Below are 20,599 nucleotides of genomic sequence, written 5' to 3' on the forward strand. Positions count from 1 at the left end.
TCTAAAGGATCAAAAGTCCTGTACAAGTCCAGACATCTGCTCTGTACAGTCTCTTCCTACAGTACAGAAAAGTATAGAACAGAATGACACATTCTTTTTTTATTGTACAGATGAATCAGCTTCTATCTGCTGCCTAGTCAACATGGTCAACATGAGGGAGTCAAGCAAGAGTTCCAAATCTCTTGAATGTGGTCCTTGGAAATACTTCTGTTCAGTGGCTCAGTTGTGCCCAACTTTTATGTGACCCATGGACTGTGGCCCGTCAGGCTCCTCTGTCCGTGGTATTTCCCAGGAAGAATACTGGAGTGGGTTGCCATTTCCTTCTCCAGGGCATCTTCCCAACCCAGGGATCAAATCCAACTCTCCTGCAGGCAGATGCCTTCCATCTGAGCCATGATACAACTAATTGCCTAGTCAAAATACAAAGAAAAGAGCTAGTGTTCTACTAATTGGAAAGATGATTTAAGAAACAGAAGCTTTCCTTTGTTGGTATATTTGAATCTTTTTTTAGTTTTATTTTATTTTTATGATTAAGGCTACTTGAACAAGGCAATGGAGAAACCCCAGAGTTGAAAAGCAATGGAATTTTTAAAAGAAACATGTGGCAGGTGAAACTGTCTTCATTTTTTAGAGTTGGTTCAATGCAAAATCTTTATTCAACAAATATGACTCTTGTGAACTTTATTTCAAATCTCCACGATGAATCACTAAGGCATCAAGAAAGAAAGGAGTAGAGGTGGAGAAAAAATGAGCAACTTTTCCCCTTGGCTCCATCTCAACCAGCTGCTTAGTTCCTTCATCTCGTGGACTACGATCTGGGATAATCTTGTTTGTCTGATTTTTATTTGGGGACAGTTTCTAGTCACAAAGCTAGAAACAGTGGTGGGGAAGCCCTTCTTTCGATTCCACATCAGACCCAGTGGACAGTCCAGGCCCTGCCCACTGCATTGAGTCTGTAGCAACAGAATCACCAGCGTTGCTAGTTAAAAGTGCATATTCCTGGAATCCACTCCATTAGCTAGGTGGTAGTCTGGAACCTACAACTGGAAACTTTCTTGATGATTTCAAATCACACAAAAGTCTGAGGACGATGGAAAATCTTCACATTTCTGGAAGAGCCACATACCTACAGAAGGAACCACCAGAGTTGCCTGAAATGGTAAAGGTATAAGTATTGGACTGAAAGTCGAAAGGTCTCCACCTTTGCTATGTAAGTAACATTATCTTTCTTTGAAATGAAAATGGATAATCCTAAAAGTTCACATTGTTCTAGAGCATTAAAAAAAAACCCTAAATTATAGAAATCTGATGTACGAGTTCCTGGAAAGCAAGAACCTATATTTATTGATATGTCTTCATGCCTTAGATTGTGCCTTGAATATAGTGTGCACATCAACAGAAGAAAGAAAAGACCTGAATCAACAAAGATACAAAAAGATCAAAAGTGCTGAGCCAAGGGAAAAGTTGAGGCTTCACAGAACTTTTCTGTCTTTCACACACGGAATAAATATTGAGCACCTACTATGAGCTAGTAGGCATGTAATATGTTTCTGGAAATAGAATGCTGAGAGAAGAAGACACACAGTTCCTGCTTTCACTGAGACTAATCTAATGATAAATAACAGGCGGATACTCTGAGAACTTCTATAGGGGCCTCTTCCCTCACCCAAAACTGGGTGTCAGAGAAGGCTTTTCAGAGTCATAATTGAGTTGATATCCATAGGTTGAACCAACGTAAACCAGGGTTGAGATGCAGGAAGAATTTCAGGCAGGTAAAATAGCATCTTGGAAGGCTATGTGACAAGGGAACCTTAGTCCATTCAAGAAATGAAAAATGCCCTATGGGATGTAACCAAAAGAGTGCAGAGGGCATTCCAGTGAAAAGACAGAGAAGAAAGTGGGGACCAAGCAATGAAGGGATTTGGTCATATATTAAATATGATGGGAAAATACAAGAACAGTTTTAGCAGAGAGGTGATAGAATCGGATCTGCATTTTAAAAAGGTCATCTTGCTCAACATCACTAATGATTGGAGAAACTCAACTCCAAACTACAATGAGGTACCACTTCACATTAGTCAGAGTGGTCCTCATTGCAAAGTCTGTAGATAACAAATGCTGGAGAGGATGTGGAGAAAAGGGAACTCTCCTCCACTGTTAGTTGGAATCTGAGTTGGTACAGCCACTATGGAAGAGTATGGAGGTTCCTCAAGAAACTAAAACTAGAAGTACCATATTATTCAGCAGCCCCACTCCCAGGCATATATACACCAAAACTATAATTCAACAAGATACATGCACCATCTGTGCACATATATCTGTGTGTGCACAGGCACGCACGAGCACGCACGATCGCCTGTGAGGCTGGGGGTGGGGCTGGGGCTGGAGCTGGTGCGGCCCCCGGGATCGCCTGAGGCATGCCAAGTGAGCCCCAGATGGAGACCCGAGGGACGGTCGTCTGGTTTCTTGGAAGCCGAATGCGGAGGGGCTTGAGGGATTCACGGAGGCAACCCAGGTCTGCAGCGGGAGTTGGTGCCCTGACCACCCACCCTGGGAGGGTTGGGGCTGCGGAGGTTCAAGATCTGGGACGGGGGGCAGGGGCTAAAGGAGAGGGGAGGCAAAAAGGCTACAGCACCTGGTATTCCCAGGCGGTCTCCCATCCAAGTACTAACCAGGCCCGACCCTGCTTAGCTTTTGAGATCATAGGAGATCAGGCACGTTCAGAGTGGTGTGGCCCTAGACGGAGGTGGCTGCTGCTGGGAGCCCTAAGAACCCTGTGCTGCACCTCCCTTCCGCTCTGACCTGCTGGTCGGGCCGGCCGGCTGGCCTGCTGCACCTCTCCACAGGGGCGCACACTGTACTTGAGCCACAAGACCCGCGACTGGACTCCAGCAGTCCGGAGTCAGTGATGCCATCCAGCCATCTCATCCTCTATCGTCCCCTTCTCTTCCTGCCCCCAATCCCTCCCAGCATCAGAGTCTTTTCCAATGAGTCAACTCTTCGCGTGAGGTGGCCAAAGTACTGGAGTTTCAGCTTTAGTATCAGTCTTTCAATGAAAACCCAGGACTGATCTCCTTTAGAGTAGACTGGTTGGATCTCCTTGCAGTCCAAGAGACTCTCAAGAGTCTTCTCCAACACCACAGTTCAAAAGCATCAGTTCTTCAGTGCTCAGCTTTCTTCACAGTCCAACTTTCATATCCATACATGACCACTAGAAAAACCATAGCCTTGACTAGATGGACATTTGTTGGCAGAGTAATGTCTCTGGTTTTGAATATGCTGTCTATGTTGGTCATAACTTTCCTTCCAAGGAGTAAGCATCTTTTAATTTCATGGCTGCAATCACCATCTGCAGTGATTTGGGAGCCCCCCAAAATAAAGTCTGACACTGTTTCCCCATCTATTTCCCATGAAGCGATGGAACCAGATGCCATGATCTTAGTTTTCTGAATGGTGAACTTTAAGCCAACTTTTTCGTTCTCTTTCACTTTCATCAAGAGGCTTTCTACTTGGTCTTCACTTTCTGCCATAAGGGTGGTGTCATCTGCATATCTGAGGTTATTGATATTTCTCCCGGCAATCTTGATTCCAGCTTGTGCTTCTTCCACCCCAGCGTTTCTCATGATGTACTCTGCATAGAAGTTAAATAAGCAGGGTAACAATATACAGCCTTGACGTACTCCTTTTCCTATTTGGAACCAGTCTGTTGTTCCATGTCCAGTTCTAACTATTGTTTCCTGACCTGCATATAGCTTCTCAAGAGGCAGGTCAGATGGTCTGGTATTCCCATCTCTTTCAGAATTTTCCACAGTTTATTGTGAGCCACACAGTCAAAGACTTTGGCATAGTCAATAAAGGAGAAATAGATGTTTTTCTGGAACCTTCTTGCTTTTTCGATGATCCAGCAGATGTTGGCAATTTGATCTCTGGTTCCTCTGCCTCTTCTAAATCCATCTTGAACATTTGGAAGTTCACTGTTGACGTATTGCTGAAGCCTGGCTTGGAGAATTTTGAGCATTACTTTACTAGCATGTGAGATGAGTCCAATTGTGCGGCAGTTTGAACATGCTTTGTCATTGCCTTTCTTTAGGACTGGAATGAAACCTGACCTAACAACCTAGATGTTTTCAATTGCATATGCTAAAAGAACTGGCTTTGCAGTTTCCAAGGGAAATAAGGTTCATTTTAACCAATTTTCTCTGAAGTCCAAGGCATATCAGAGCCATCCTGCATCAAAAAGTCATCTTTCCTTTATATAGTCATAGTTTCATGCCTAAATTATAGACCAACTCGTGCTCAAATTGACTCTGATATCAGGGGCTGATCAGCTGATAAAAAGCTTGGATTGTCCTTCTGGAGGTAAGTGAGACCTTGGTCCCATAAGAAGAATATGAGGGCTTAAGGGAATTTGCAGGAGTGGGGAAAGCTTGGTCTGTCCTATATGTACCATAATCTTAAATAATGCTTATTTTCTTTATCGAAGTAAAAAAAACAGCTGATAGAAACAAATATAAATCACTGAAAGTTAAAGAAATTCATCATCTGTGATTGAAAGGTGCATTCTAAGGAAATTTTGTTCTCTTAACCTAGACAGGAGACTAAATTCCAGTCTGGTACCAGCTTACCAGGTAACAAACAAACAAAATTGTTTATGGGTAAGCTTAGAAAAGTCTTGTCCACATGTATTTTGAAGTAGCAGTATTTTTGCGAAGGCATCCGTGTGAAACCATAGAAAGCATGTTTAAAACCTGATTAGATAGAAATTGACAAAGTAGTCTGGTCACTGCTGTGACTTGAAACACTTGAATATGATAACTAGAATTATAACTGACAGCATTTTACCCGGATGTATCAGATTTTCATGGATGTCACATAATTTCTAGGATACCCATATTAGTAACTGAAGGAGTCTTTGGCCTAGAAAAGAAAACAACAGTCTCAAAGGCCCTTGCTGAATCATCTAACTTTGGAGAAAACAAAAGCGAACTTTAGGTCCTGCCCTGAGGCTCCAGGACAGTTGTATCTATCTGGGACTTATCACCCCCTGCCCAACTACAAATGCCATCTTTCTCTCCTTCTTTTCTGACTCGGTCCAAACTATACCTTACAGAAACATCCACCATATAATATAACTTGGGAAGATTCATTACTCTTTCTGACAGCACTTCCCATGTAGTTTAACATGCCAAATGAACTCAGGTTGATTAATATCTCTCTTCGGGAGGTCTCAGGGGCCCTCTGAAGCATCCCAAAGTTAGCTAGAAGCCAATTATTTAGGCAGGCTTGTTCATACATATCAAAAGGGTTTATAACAGTCAGGTAGGATCACATAAGTCACTGTGAAACAATACTTCTCCACTTAGCCAAAGTCAACAAAAGATTTCAAAGGTAAACCTAGAACAGCTCACTTAAGAGGTAAAGAAACTTAAAATCCATTAGCAAAGGCAGTTCAACATCTCAAGAAAACTTGTATTAGGCACAAAACTCTTTTCTGGGTGTCCACTTTCCATAAAACCTCCTTATCCCGTTCTGTACCCATTCCTTTGCTTCTCCCATCCTGAAACTGCCACCTGTAAGACAGAACTACTTCGTCTTCCTTCATAAAATGTGATTTCATTCCTCATACCTTCTTTAATAACAAGTCATACATTTCCCTTAAGCAACCACGAACTGACTTTTATATTGGCATTCTATAGATTCGTGAACGTATGTATCAGTGATAATTCCAAAAAAAAAAAAAAAAAAAATGCTTTCTTACACTGAACATGTCAGGATGGCACCAGACACTATTCATAGATAGTCAAAAATCTCTTTTGTTTCTGTGTAAGAAGGAGGTCCTTTCAAGTAGTGAATGTTTCAGAACCTTAATTTATTTGGAAATGACCTAGCTATTCAATACACTGTCATCACTTAATTTAGCACAATGATAGAAACTCAGGTAACCAAAATCTGGAGAAACTATTGTAAGTTCAGTTCGGTTCAGTTGCTCAGTCGTGTCTGACTCTTTGTGACCCTGTGGACTGCAGGACGCAAGGCTTCCCTGTCCATCACCAACTCCAGGGGCTTGCTCAAACTCATGTCCATCGAGTCAGTGATGCCATCCAACCATCTTATCCTCTATCATCACTTTCTCCTCTGCCTTCAGTTGAGACTATTAGAGACAGATATTTTAGAGTATACTTATTGTTAATAGTTTATCTAAAAGCTCATATCACATTTACATTTTTTAAGTTTTTTTGTTGTTTAGAGGTACTTTCTTGTTGACAAGCTTGTGACAGATGTAACAATATAGCAATTTTTAACTTATAAAAAACCTAGGCACTATGAAAATGTTGTGCTTAATGTTAATGTCTTAGACATGTCTATAGTAGAGTAGTGGAAAAAAAATACTAGATATTTAATATTGACTATTTCCCAGTTCACATGAATCTGAAATTCATTTAGGTCAATGTTTTATTGTATTTCCAAATGTTTAATTTGTAAGGGTTTCCTTTTCTTGAGACCATTTAAATAAGAACTCAGAACTTGAGCAATATTATCAAAAAACAGAAGACCCACACTGAGACATACATAAATCCAGACAGACAGACAAGGGATTTTCTAGTTTTCCTCCCGAGATTTAAAATATATCTTTGAGCCACTTTTATCGGGGGATGGGCGGGCAGGGGAGAGGTGGGTGGAGGCAAGAATACTGGAGTGGGTTGCCATTCCCTTCTCCAGGAGATCTTCCCGACCCAGGGATTGGACCCAGGTCTCCCACATTGTAGGCAGACGCTTTACCGTCTGAGCCACCAGGGAAGTTGTTGAATTCTGTGCAAGGGTTAACTTCAAGCGTTGCCTTTGGCAGGCCTTTGTAACAAGCTAATTGTTTTTAATTGCATATGCAAAAGAACCAGCTTTATAATTTCCAAGAAAAAAAGGAAGTTTCCTTGTAACCAATTTTGTCTGATTCTATAGAATATCATGGCCATCCTAGGTCAGGTCATCTTTCCTTTCTGTAGTCATAGTTTTATCCCTGAACTACAGACAGATCAGCTGATCAAAAGCTTGGATTGTCTCTGTGGGGTGGATTTGCTTGTCCATGTATTTCACCTGGAGGCAGTAGCGAGGCCTGCGGGACTCTCCTGAAAGTGGGGGTGGGGGCGGGGCGAACCGGAGCGCATGGTGGGGGGTGGGGCGGATGGTGCACCAGGAGCGCGTCGGGGGCAGGGTGTCCCAATTGTGCTCTCGGGGGTCGCCATTGCGGCTGGGAATGCCCATTTCCTGTGCTCCTGGGTCCACATCCATTGGCATCCAGAGAGCGGAGAGGAGGGGAGCGAACCACAGATAAGGAAACTGGGATTCGGTGGAGGAGGGAACCACGTTTTCCACCCTCTCTGTTGGCACAGTCTTGGAGCCCCCTAACCTGGCGGTTACGGAAAGGCCTCACCTTTGGGGTCAAGGCCTTTACCGCTTTACCCCTTCGCATAAAGCTCAGACCTGCGCGGTTTTCCCAAGCAGCCTAGTGCCTGCTGGAAGTCCAAGGGATATATCCTGCCTGGTGATTTCACCTGTGGGGACTTCATAACCCTTACTCTGGCCAGCTGGCCCAGCCCTGCTTCAGCTACTTTGCAGCCCAGCAGGCCCTTGACCACCTGTTGGGATGGAAAAGGGAAGGGTCCATGAATTGCACCCTAGAAACTTAGTAGGGTGCATGAATTTAAACACCTGGTGGCCACCCAGGCAGAAAAGAAGGGAGGAGGGCACATTGCTGCCCTTTCATTGTGGAATCTGTGGCTATACTGCTGAGAGGGGGCCTTTGCATGGGGGCCCCGTGTAATAAGTTTGGTGTTTTGGAACTGAATAATTAGAACGTGTAAAATTTTTAAATTATGTGGTTCTTTAATTAAAAACAGGAACAAAAAACCAAGCTCCAAGTTTTTTGCAAATTGAGGTCTAAAATTTGAAGGCCTACTTTCCTTCTACTGTGGCATTCTATGAAGAAATGTGCATTTTTTTTTTTTTAAAAGAAAAGAGTCAGAAAAGTGAGGGAAACATAAAACCCAGAGGTGCCCCTGTAGTTTGGCGAAGGCCTTAGGAGGTCACTTGTAAATGCTGCTGGCTGTCAGGAGGCAGTCTCTTCCTGTGGCTGATGGGCACAGAGCTCTGCAGGCTTGTCCTTTGCATGGATGTTGTTGGAAATCCAGCTCAGAGCCATCTCCTGATGTGTACCCTAGGCAAATCCCACAGGGCCAGGGGCTCCTTCCTTCACTGTATCTGTCTGTCTGACTGAAAACCAGAAATGACATATTTTTCTTTCAATCTGGTCTCTCATCCAGGCCTTGGAGTAATATTTCTCCTCCCCCTCAATAGGCTTGGGTTCCAGGGATGAATTATAGTCAGTTGTCCATAATTTTGCAGATGAGGAAACTGAGAGCCAGAGAGGGTGGAGGACTGTCCAAGGGAGAATGGGATATCCTTCCAGGAAGCCTGGCTCCTGGATTTTTAATGAGCTTCCCACACAGCATGGTCATTAATTGGCAGGAAGAGGAACCAGAGATCAAATTGCCAACATCTGCTGGATCATGGAAAAAGCAAGAGAGTTCCAGAAAAACATCTATTTCTGCTTTATTGACTATGCCAAAGCCTTTGACTGTGTGGATCACAATAAACTGTGGAAAATTCTGAAAGAGATGGGAATACCAGACCACCTGATCTCCTCTTGAGAAATCTGTATGCAGGTCAGGAAGAAACAGTTAGAACTGGACATGAAACAACAGACTGGTTCCAAATAGGAAAAGGAGTACGTCAAGGCTGTATATTATCACCCTGATCATTTAACTTATACGCAGAGTACACCATGAGAAACGCTGGACTGGAAGAAACACAAGCTGGAATCAAGATTGCCGGGAGAAATATCAATAACCTCAGATATGCAGATGACACCACCCTTATGGCAGAAAGTGAAGAGGAACTAGAAAGCCTCTTGATGAAAGTGAAAGTCGAGAGTGAAAAAGTTTGCCTAAAGCTCAACATTCAGAAAACGAAGATCATGGCATCTGGTCCCATCACTTCATGGGGAATAGATGGGGAAACAGTGGAAACAGTGTCAGACTTTATTTTTTTGGGCTCCAAAATCACTACAGATGGTGACTGCAGCCATGAAATGAAAAGACGCTTACTCCTTGAAAGGAAAGTTATGACCAACCTAGACAGCATATTCAAAAGCAGAGACATTACTTTACCAACAAAGGTTCGTCCAGTCAAGGCCATGGTTTTTCCTGTGGTCATGTATGGATGTGAGAGTTGGACTGCGAAGAAGGCTGAGTGCCAAAGAATTGATGCTTTTGAACTGTGGTGTTGGAGAAGACTCTTGAGAGTCCCTTGGACTGCAAGGAGATCCAACCAGTCCATTCTGAAGGAGATCAGCCCTGGGATTTCTTTGGAAGCAATGATGCTAAAGCTGAAACTCCAGTACTTGGCGACCTCATGCGAAGAGTTGACTCATTGGAAAAGACTCTGATGCTGGGAGGGATTGAGGGCAGGAGGAGAAGGGGACGGCAGAGGATGAGATGGCTGGATGGCATCACTGACTCCATGGACATGGGTCTCAGTGAACTCCGGGAGTTGGTGATGGACAGGGAGGCCTGGCGTGCTGTGATTCATGGGATGGCAAAGAGTTGGACACGACTGAGCGACTGATCTGATCTGATCTGATTGGTGGAAATGTAAAAGGCTTTTTTAAAGAATGTGCCTACCAGCCGTGCATCTCATGGAGTATTTTCATTGTACTCCCCAACCCCTGGAAAGTGCTGGGCACAGGCAGATGCTTCATCATTTTTATTGAGTAAGTTCAATTTCACATAATTATATCCATAGTGTCAGCAACACTATGAGGTATATTAGAACAGTGATTGTCACAGTTGGTACTTCACAGATCAGTAAAGAAAGAAAACGTTTTATTAGGAAGACTCTAAGAGAATTGCTACGTTTTAAGTTTATCCCACAAGGATATTTTTTAAAAATGAAACAAATCTTTCCCATCATCACCAAGGCTATCGGAGGTCTGTTGAGGACCCCATGCAAGGGAGATTCTTCCTCTTGGGACACCCCTGGTTCAGCATCTCCCTAAGCCAGCAACCTGGGACAGTCGAGTACACTTAAAGTTCCTTCCTTGACCTCGGGAGTTTTTTTTTGGAAGACAATTTTTTGACAGACAGAGGTGGGGGAAGGTTTTGAGATGTTTCAAGTGCAGTCCATTTATTGTGCACTCTATTTCTATTTTTTTTCCCTGGTGGCTCCATTGGTAAAGAGTCTGCCCTCAATGCGGGAGACCCGGGTTCAGTCCCTGGGTCAGGAAGATCTCCCAGAGAAGGAAATGACAGCCCACTCCAGTATTCTTGCCTGAAAAATTCAATGGACTGAGGAGCCTGGTGGGCTACAAAGGGCTGGACACATCTGAGTGACCGAACACTTATTTCTAGTATTATTCCATCAGCTCCACCTCAGATCATCAGGCATTAGATCCTTGAGGTTGGGGGCCCCTGCTTTAGTTCCCTCCTTCATCTTCTACACAGCTCCAGCCTGCTTCCTCCCCTCTTCCACCGGCAGAACTACCTGCTGGGCTTCTCTGTGTGTGACTAAGAGTCTCCTTCCCTCACTTCCTTTCTTCTGAGTCCCTTCTCCTAACTGGGAGATCTGATCTCCGTTTAGGCACTTTTGCCCCAGATGGTGCTAGTGGTAAAGACCCTCCCTGCCAATGCAGGAATCCGATCCCTGGGTTGGGAAGATGCCCTGGAGGAGGGCAGGGCAACCCACTCCAGTATTCTTGCCTGGAAAATTCCCATGGACAGAGGAGCCTGGCGGGCTCTGACAGTCAGACGTGACTGAAGAGACTTAGCACAGCATATCAGAGGACCTTAGTACTGCAGACTCACGTGATAGTTCTGGCTCTTTGGAGTCCCTTGTCATTCCACGTGTATGTTAGGATCAGATTCTGTATTGCTTCCTAAAGGCCCGGAGAGGGTAACAGGCAGGAAAGCCAGGGGTCTCCAGACAGAGGGAATAGGCTGAAAGTGTCAGATGTTTTTTTCTCTCTCTCTTAAGCAGCCGGAGGAAACAAACTAGTGTTACATTTTTTCCCCTTCTCCATACAAATTTAAAAGGAGGTTTCTCTGAAAATTCTGTGTTGCCGTGACAATTCCTGGCTCCACCTGAACTTAACTTTTCTCAAATCTTGAGCTAAGCAATGCATTTTTTTTTTCATAAGGAAATGTTTTTCTTAAGCTATGTTAATATACTATGTATTTCCGCTAGACTCTGTCTTCAGGTCAGTTCCTCCTAAAGGCTCAGAACAGACTCGACAAACCGGTATGTCTTACTCATACCTTGTTCTCCTAATCTATGTTAATGAAATGATATATTTGCCTGGAAATCTGCCTTTCTTCAAGATTCATGTCAATCATTTTATGGCCCAGGATGACTCACCTGCTGCCAATGTTATCTCAATGCATGTTGTGGGTGAGGGGCCTGGTGCCATTCTCTGAGACATTGCCTTTCTTTCCTTAGCAGACTGCTAGTGGCTGTATAACATTTGGCTAAAGACCAGCAGGGGGTACTCTTACTGCCCCGCTCTGAAGTCTATGTCAGCAGCTTTCTCTATCTCTTTCATACTTTAATAAAACTTTATGACACAAAAGCTCTGAGTGATCAAGTCATAGTGAATCTTCATTTCAGATTGAAGATGCATTCCATGGTATTTCCATCTTAAGTCTTTCCATCCCTATGGGATATCTGTACATGTATTCAGGATATTTTTCAGCAATTGTGTATAATTTCATGTGTGCCAGTCTTGTCATCCTTGTTACATCCATGGCAAAGTATTTTATTAATGTTGACATTACTGAAAGGGAATTGTTTTTTTAAATTCCTTTTCAGATTATTATTTGCTAGTGTATACAGATAAAACTGTGTAATCATTCATTTTTATCAGTTTAGACAGCTTGATGGTTGTCTTTACTTTCTTTACTTTCTCATACTTTAAGATTATCCTGGCTCATATATTTACTACCTCACACCCCTAATCTCAGTCATTTATTCAAAGAACTTCTGTCCTTTTATTTTTTTTTCTTTTTTAAATTTTATTTTATTTTTAAACTTTACAATATTGTATTAGTTTTGCCAAACATCAAAATGAATCCGCCACAGGTATACCCGTGCTCCCCACCCTTCTCCCTTCTCCCTTCTCCCTCCTCCCTCCCCATACCCTCCCTCTGGGTCGTCCCAGTGCACCAGCCCCAAGCATCCAGTATCGTGCATCGAACCTGGACTGGCGACTCGTTTCATACATGATATTATACATGTTTCAATGTCATTCTCCCAAATCTCCCTACCCTCTTCCTCTCCCACAGAGTCCATAAGACTGATAACATTGAATTATTTTTGACTATGCTGGGTCTTTGGTGCTAGGTGTCTAGCTGTAGTGAGCAGAGGCTGCCCTCTAGTGGCCGTGCCCTGGCTTCTCATTGCAGCAGTTTCTCTGGTCGCAGAACTTGGGCTCTGGAGCATGCAAGTACTTCAGTAGTTGTATGGGGGCTTAGATGCCCCTGACCATGTGGAATCTTCTAGCACCAGGGAGTGAACCCGTGTTCCCTGCATTGGTAGGCAGATCCTTTACCACCGGACCACCAGGAACATTCCCTGTTCCCTTTCATTAGAGAATATTATGTAAAACATACATGTAGGAGCTAAAGATGCTCAGCTGACAATACTCGGAAATATATACATGTATTCCAGCTTGCCTTTGAACATATTCAGTTAAAGGTAATTTGTGATGATGTCTCCATGGATCTTGGAACCTTTCCTTTCGTTTCTCCATAACTTCCCATTCCAATGGTAAGACACCTGGCTTCCACCACTTGTCATGTATAGAATTCAGTGCTTGTCCCATGTGGTTACTGAAAAAAACTGTCAGACTGTCTTCCAAAGGGGGCTGTGCATGCATCCCACCAGTATCTTGCGTATGTTTCTGTAGGATAGTTTACTATCAGTATACCCTCCGTGGCCAGGTGTCTATTTCAATCTTTACCAATTATGAATGGGCTTGTTTGCTCTAGTGTTCTTGGACAACTTGAGTACAGATTATTTGTCAGATATGCATTTTTAAGGAAAACAATTGTATTTATTTTTGGCTGTGTTGGGTCTTCGTGTGTGGGCTTTCCCCTAGTTTGGGTGAGCATGGGCCATAACTAGTGGTGTGGGGGCTTCTCACTGTAGTGTCTCCTCTTGTGGGGCACAGGCTCAAGGGCTTCAGTAGTTGCAGTATGTGAGCTCGGCATTGTGTCTTCCAGGATCTAGAGCATAGGCTCGGCAGTTGTGGCGCACGGGCTCCATAGCATATGGGATCTTCCCATAGCAGGGATCACCCCATAGCAGGGATCACACCTGCGTGTCCAGCACTGGCAGGTGGATTCTTTACCACAGAGCCACCAGGGAAGCCCTCAGGCATAGTTTTGATTCTAGTTTTCCACACATGTACCTGGTGAGAGAGGCCAGGATCAAGAGGCCTGGCCACTGGGAGTCCTCAGCCACAGTTCTGGCTGTGCCGTCGAAAGCTCTGGGGTCTTTGGCGAGCGCCTCAGCTTCCCTGGGACTGTTTCCTCCCCTCAGAAATGCCGTGCTGTTGGACTGTAGCCCAAACATCCCACTGAGATTGATGCTACCATTATCTCCATTTTATGATAAACTGAGATACAGAAAGGTTAAGTGATTTGCTCCAGGACACACAGCTCAGAACTGATGGAACTGTGACACAGGCCCACGCATTCTGGCTCCTGTGTAGTTACTACCTCTCGCACTAGTTCCTGAAGCATCCTGTTTTCACCAACAGCAGTGTTAGCGCTCATAACCACTGGAAGATCTGTGGTCATTTACATATGTGGATGTTTAAAGTGATGGCCAATGTGGAGCCTGGATAAAAAAAAAATTTTTGTTTACCATAAGGTAGTTTTCTGTCTTTCCTCATTTGAGTAGTTTATAAATTTGTGTGTTTATTTGAGAAAATCTGATTTAAAGCATGGATGATGTTGTGTTTGAGTGCAGTGGAGAGGTCAGTAACCTGCAGAGGGCAGACAGGAAATATTTTCACTTTGTGGTCTGTAAGGTGTCTGTTGTAACAACTCATCTCTGCTGTATGGCAGGAAAGCAGCTGTTAACAATAAGCAGACAAAAGAGACAAAAACCAATGATGGCAGATTTACTAGGTTATTAGTAGTTAAAACAGTTGTTTTTTCTTTTTTTTTGGTTGCAAGAAGCACAGGATCAACTTACAGAGGCTGTGAGATGTGCTGAGAAAACACAGGATCACGTCCAAAAGTATGATTTAAAGCAGCATAGAAAATAAGTATAAAGCAGATAAACAGTATAATATGAGAACAGATCAATAGTGATAATAAACACATTATCGTGAAGCTGTGTAACATTTCAGCTTTGAGCTGTTTTGAGATGCATAATTTTCCCCCATTATTTCCATATTTTGCATATTATCCACAAGTGAAAAGTGAAAGTTTTAATCGCTCAGTCATGTCTGACTCTTCGCAACCCCATGGACTCTAGCCTTCCAGGCTCCTTTGTCCATGGAATTCTCCATGCAATAATCCTGGAGTGGGTTGCCATTCCATTCTCCAGGGGATCTTCCTGACTCAGGGATCGAACCTGGGTCTCCTGCATTGTCAGCAGATTCTTTACCATCTGAGCCACCAGGGAAGGCGATTAGTCACAAATAGAAACAGTACAGTTGCCAAATCATCTACTTTTCAAAATTCTAAGAACCTATGTAAATGAACCTGCAGATGTTTGTTCAAAAACAGTGGGATATTTAAAAAATCTATGTGTGAAGGAATGCCGTTACAGTCCAGGGGTTAAACTATGCCTTCCAAGGCAGAGGGTGTGTGTTTGATCCCTGATTGGGGAGCTAGGACCCCACGTGCCTCACAGCCAAAAAAACAAAACATAAAACAGAAGCAATATTGCAGTCAATTCGATAAAGACTTTAAAAATGGTCTAGGTCCAAAAAAAAAAAAAAAAAACCTTAAAAAAAACCCTATGTGTGAGAATAATTATTTTAAAATCTGCATTTTAGGCTTGAAATTGAAAATGCCGAGTTACAAACTACAGTCAAAAAGCAAGTGGGCAAAATTGAACAGCTTCAGAAAAACCTGTTAAGTACAAGATTAGTAAGTCAACCTCTTAATTCCTGTCATACTGAGAAAGGATTTTAATTTTTTTACTAGTAAAATATAAGAATATTTCGGACAATATGAAAAGTCTCATTGATTAGCTTATTGTATTTTTATTGATACTGCTTGCTACTAGTACTGTGATTCCTCTATAGAAGAAGTCGACTGAATGCATAAAATTAATGATTTTTATAGTAAGATTTTAATTTAAAAAATTGTGACAGTCCAAAAGCAATATTTTATATAGACCACATTTTGTTTGTTCATTCATCTGTCAATGAAATTCCACCTTATGATTATTGTTAATAATGCTGCTTTGAACATTGGTACACAAACATCTATTTGAGTCTAGTAATTTGAGTAATGATTTGATTGAGAATTTTGAGTTTCTTTTGTAATCCAGATCTTTCTGTGAGATTTTTGAGAATGAATCATTTTAACTATTGTAGTTTGTTCTCTTCATTAAGAATGAACACTATGTCTGCATAGAACCATTTTTCTGAATGACTGTATTTTTCATTTGTTGGATTTTTTTTTTTTTAAGAGATGGGGGTTGCATGGGAATTTTTCAAAGATTATTTCAGTAAGGTGTGACTTAACAAAACCTGGAATATCTTGAACCATTGATGAAAATTATTTTAGATTATCTCTAGAAAGTAAAATGTAAATAGGCAGTCTTAAAAAAAACTTTCATTAACATTTAGTATTTTATGTGTAAAAGTGTCTATTTTTAACAAATAAATGTTGGCGATTTAAACTCCAGAAAAAATGATGAAATGAAAAATCCTTTTAAGTTGTTTTAAGAAAAGTTATCAATTTTGAAATCTGTTATTGGCATCAATCAGGTTTAAAACCTGTGTTTGCTATAAATTCATATTAACTTGTGAACTCATGAGAAATAATATTTTTAAGAAAGAATAAGTCTCTCTAGATGTTTAAAAATAATTTTATTAAATTGTTTTTTTCTAAGTCTGAAGATGAAAAGGAACAATTAAAGAAATGCATTGAATTAAAACAATCTCTGGAAAATAGCTTGGACCAAGAAAAGAAGAAAAACAGTGAGTTAGAAAAAGAGATTACTGGGTAAGATTTTATTTCTGATAATCGCAACTATGAATAAAAGTATAATTTTATTTTATTTAAAACCTTAGACACAAATTCATTTTTTATGTGTATTTTCATAATTAAACACATTATCCCATTTCAAAGTTTACTGTGGAAAGTCAGCACAATCTGAAATGTTTTTGAGTGCAGCAGTGTTATACTTATCTGTAATGATTTCCGAAACAGTAACAACCGTGCCTCTGCATATAGTAATGTCACTCTCTTCCTCATCATCTATGCTGAATTTTTACTTCTGCAAAGTATCTTTGTTCTTTTTGGTAATCCTGCCTTCTTTTAATAGTGTTCCTTCCCTTCATCATTCAAGTAGTTTATTATCTAAAAACCTACCTGTGTTATTGTCGAACAACATTAAAAAGTATCTTGATTTGGCTTATATTTTCTTTTTGCCCCAAAATTTTAGTTATAAAATGTACATACAAAAATCTATGTGTAACTTAAAGAATAACAAAGTTAATGACCATGTTTTGATCAGTAAGATAAAAATCTGCTTCTGTTTTTTTGCTGAGTATGGTTAACTCTCATCATCTACAGATTCAGCCAACCCAAGATCAAAAGTATTCAGGGAAAAAAAATTTGAGAAAGTTCCAAAAAGCAAAACTTGGATTGGTCTCAAACTGGCAACTATTTCCATAGTGTTTACACTGTATTTATAACTATTTACAAAGCATTTACATTGTTTTAGATAATCTAAGTGATCTAGGGATGACTGAAAGTATAGGGGAGATGTGCTTAGGGAGACATGAGCATCCGTTGGTTTTGTATCCACGGAGTGTTGGGGGATTTTTGAACCAGTCCTCTGTGGATGCTAAGGGATGATTATACACAGGGTTCTTCTCTGATTCTCATTAATATTTTTCTCTTTTAATTTTCTCTACATTGCTTTGCATTTTGTTAACAATGAGCTGGGCAAGATTTCTACATCTCTTAAAACAGCTTGAAGAGACTGGAACACACACTCTCTCTTCTGATTTCCTTTCTTCTAAAACTCTCAGCCTGGGTTATTTCCCGCTTAACTCAGGCTCCAAAGATTTTTCTTTTTTTTTTCAATTTTGAGTGAGAATCTTGTTGGTTTTTTATATCTACTTTCTTTTCTTTTTGTAGAGGCTGTGGTCAGTAGGAACAAATGTGTCTTATGTCTTTTCAAAAAACATTCATATATCTCTTCATCTTTAGCTTAAATACTGATCTCTGGTTTATAATTAATATTTAATAATAAATTAATATTTCACACTAGCATGCTAAAAATTGACATTAACTTATTTATAAGAACTCATATATTACATATATCACACACAGTATATTTAAATGTGATAAAATTTTTCTTCATAATATTTATCTAAGATTAGAATTTAGTTATTATGCTTTCAAAGAATATTAAATTTAAACAATGAGAAAGGATTATAATTTATAGATTTGTTTGTTTTATCTGATAGAACATATATCTGTTTAATTATTAAATATCTGCTCTTAAAGAATTTACTCATTCTATACATTTCTACAGATTTAAGAAACTCTTAAAAATGACAAGAAGGAAGTTAAATGAATATGAAAATGGAGAGCTTAGTTTCCATGGAGATTTAAAAACCAGTCAAACTGAAATGGATATTCAAATTAATATGCTAAAACAGAAGGTAATTTTTAATCAGGTTTAGAACCCCCTAATCACTTAATTTGGGGAAATATAAATCATTCCATGCTTTCAGCAGTGAAACACAGATTTGTCTATTAATTTTTTAGGTTGGACACCAGTAAAAAGACAGCTTTCCCTATATCATTTTGAGATAAAAAGGGCACACTCTTGACTCTCTCTGTCTTGAACCCTGGCTGGTGATCTGAAGCTCAGCAGCACAGCACTAATGACCCCAAAGCATCCATTGTTTTTGGTGACAGGTTTGTTGAAATCTAATGAACATACCATGCAGTTCATTCATTTAAACTGTACAGTTCAGTAACTTTATTGTGTTTAAAGAGTTATACAGGCATTACCATGTTAGAACATTTTCATCACCCTCCAAAGAAGGGTGCCAGTTTTCCCTTCCTGATCTTCCCAGCCTGAGGGAACCATGACTCCACTCCCTGACTGTGGTGTGAACACATTTTTTCATTTCTTTTGGGAGTACAGTTATGAATAGAATTGCTGTATTACACAGCAACTATGTTTAACCTTTTGAGGACCTGCCATACTGTTTTCCAGCATGGCTGCATCATTTTATATTTTTATTCAAAGTATGTAAAACGTTCCCATTTCTATACATTCCTGTCAACACTAGCCATTACCTGTCTCTGTGAGTATAGCCATCCTAGCAAGTATGAAGTGGCATCTCGTGGTGTTTTATTTCTCTCTCTGAGGAGAGACAATGAAGATTGAGTTCTAGATTAGTAACTACTCAAAGCTACCCATCTCTTTTAGAATTTTAGTAAATTGAGATGAGGTCAAAAGTCTGATTTTGGTAATGAAACTATTTCTAGTTATTTCTTATAGTACAAATCATATGTCTCATTGCTTACTAGTCTTCATTGCTTTTAAACTTGAGCAGAAATTGTAAGGAGTCACACCTGCCTATTTGTAAGAAATTGTAATTGAAGGGAACCCTGAAAAAACTTCTTCCTGAATAGTTCTTAAGTCTTCCTTCTAGTTATATGCTTCTTCTCATCAACATTGTCATTAAAAATCTCACCTTTTATTATATTCCAGTTTACAGGAGACCAGTTTCTACCTGCATTTAAGTTATGTTTCTTTATTTTCTCTTTTTCAAAAATCCATTTTTCTGTTTTTTCCTAATCAGCTTTAAGTTTAGTGGCTTCAATAAATAACATTGGTTTCGTTCAAAATCTACACTTAGGAAAAGGTGGCCAGGACGGCTGTCTTCTCATCCCCTTGGCTTCAGGTGGGGCAGCTCGAGGGCTGGGGGCTGGAATCGGGTGAAGGTGTGTTCATGCCCATGTCTGATAGTTGGTGTCTGTGGTTGGCTGGACTTTGGTGAAGGCAGACAAGTGAAACACCTACCCTGAACACCTAGGCTCTGTTTGCAGCCTGGCCCTACTCACAACATGGAGCCTGGTTCCCAGGTTGAGAGCCAGGCAGAAGCTCTGCTGCCTTGTCTAACCTCGCTTTGCAGTTCACACAGCATCATTTTCATCATCTTCTGTTCAATAGGAGCAAGTCACTTATACTTGGCCTATATTCTACCATTTTTTACAGAATAAAGTTTTTAAAACGAATGGGTACATTTAAAAACTAGCACAGTTACTCACTGGCCACAATTTTTTATATTCCTCCCAATTAAAAATACCCTTTGCCCTACCCGTTCCCTCACAAGTCTCAGTTGTTAACAGTGTCAGGCCCAGGCTCAAGTATGGGTCTTACTGTCTTCATCAGGTACAGGTGGCACAAGCAAATGAGGGTTCTTGGTGTGATTTCTAGAGTGTGACTTGATAACTAAAGGGACAAGTTATTGCCACCCACACCCCCACCATTCTGTGTTCAGAAATGGGAAACGGGAGGCACCGTAGTCCATAGCAGCTCTGAGGTCCAGTTTGGTCCTGCCAGCCCTTTGATGAGGACTTGGTCCTACCCATAGGAGTGCTTCTCATTTGCTCTACCCTCTGAGCTCAGTGTGCTGTCCTTTTCATAAGAAATGACCTCTGTCTGTAGCTGGGTCATGTTTCTTAAGCCAGCTTCCTCTTTATTGAACTTCTAAGAAAATCCCAAAGGCCTATTCTCATTTATATGTCTTGGTCTCTGTTAGGCCAAGCACTTTTTTTTTTTTTTTGCTCCCAAGGTTCTCTTTAAAGCTTTTAGTGTCCTTTGAACTGGATTGGGGTTCACGTCATTGGAGAGGCTACCCTCACAAATTTTTTTTGAGAGAAGCCCTGCACCTTGGGCTTCTTGTGAAGCTTTGGAGGATGATGCCTTTAAAATTCTTATGCCCGTAAGATCTTTAAAGGAATTTGAGGGACCACCTTAAGTCTTTCCAGGGTCTTAATGAAGGGTTTTACAGTCTACAGGCTTCACGTTTAGACCATATTTTCCTGGCCGCACCCTAGATTTGATCTTAGCCCAGAAGCAGTTTCTCTCTTTTAGCATCATGTGACCACTGGACATGTGGAGATGCTGTAAAGGAGATAACAGATATTGAACCCAAATATAATTAATACTGGTTCCTTTATATTTATTAGTCCCCTCCCCCCCTTTTTTTTTTGATAGCTTATCCCTCTCATTGATGTTACTTTCAGCTGGTTCATAACAAGAGTCTCCT

At 41.0% G+C, this 20,599-nt stretch overlaps 2 pseudogenes; one reads left to right on the forward strand and one right to left on the reverse strand.

Moving 5' to 3' along the window:
* LOC147349945 (ankyrin repeat domain-containing protein 26-like) overlaps positions 1–20,599 on the forward strand; it is a 510,210-nt pseudogene that overhangs the window by 481,859 nt on the left and 7,752 nt on the right.
* LOC147349967 (5S ribosomal RNA) lies at positions 2,624–2,742 on the reverse strand (annotated as a pseudogene).

Source organism: Bos grunniens, chromosome 21, assembly GCF_055505025.1.
Source record: "Bos grunniens cultivar Pamir isolate PY7600 chromosome 21, Bosgru_T2T1.0, whole genome shotgun sequence".
Lineage (NCBI taxonomy): Eukaryota > Metazoa > Chordata > Mammalia > Artiodactyla > Bovidae > Bos > Bos grunniens.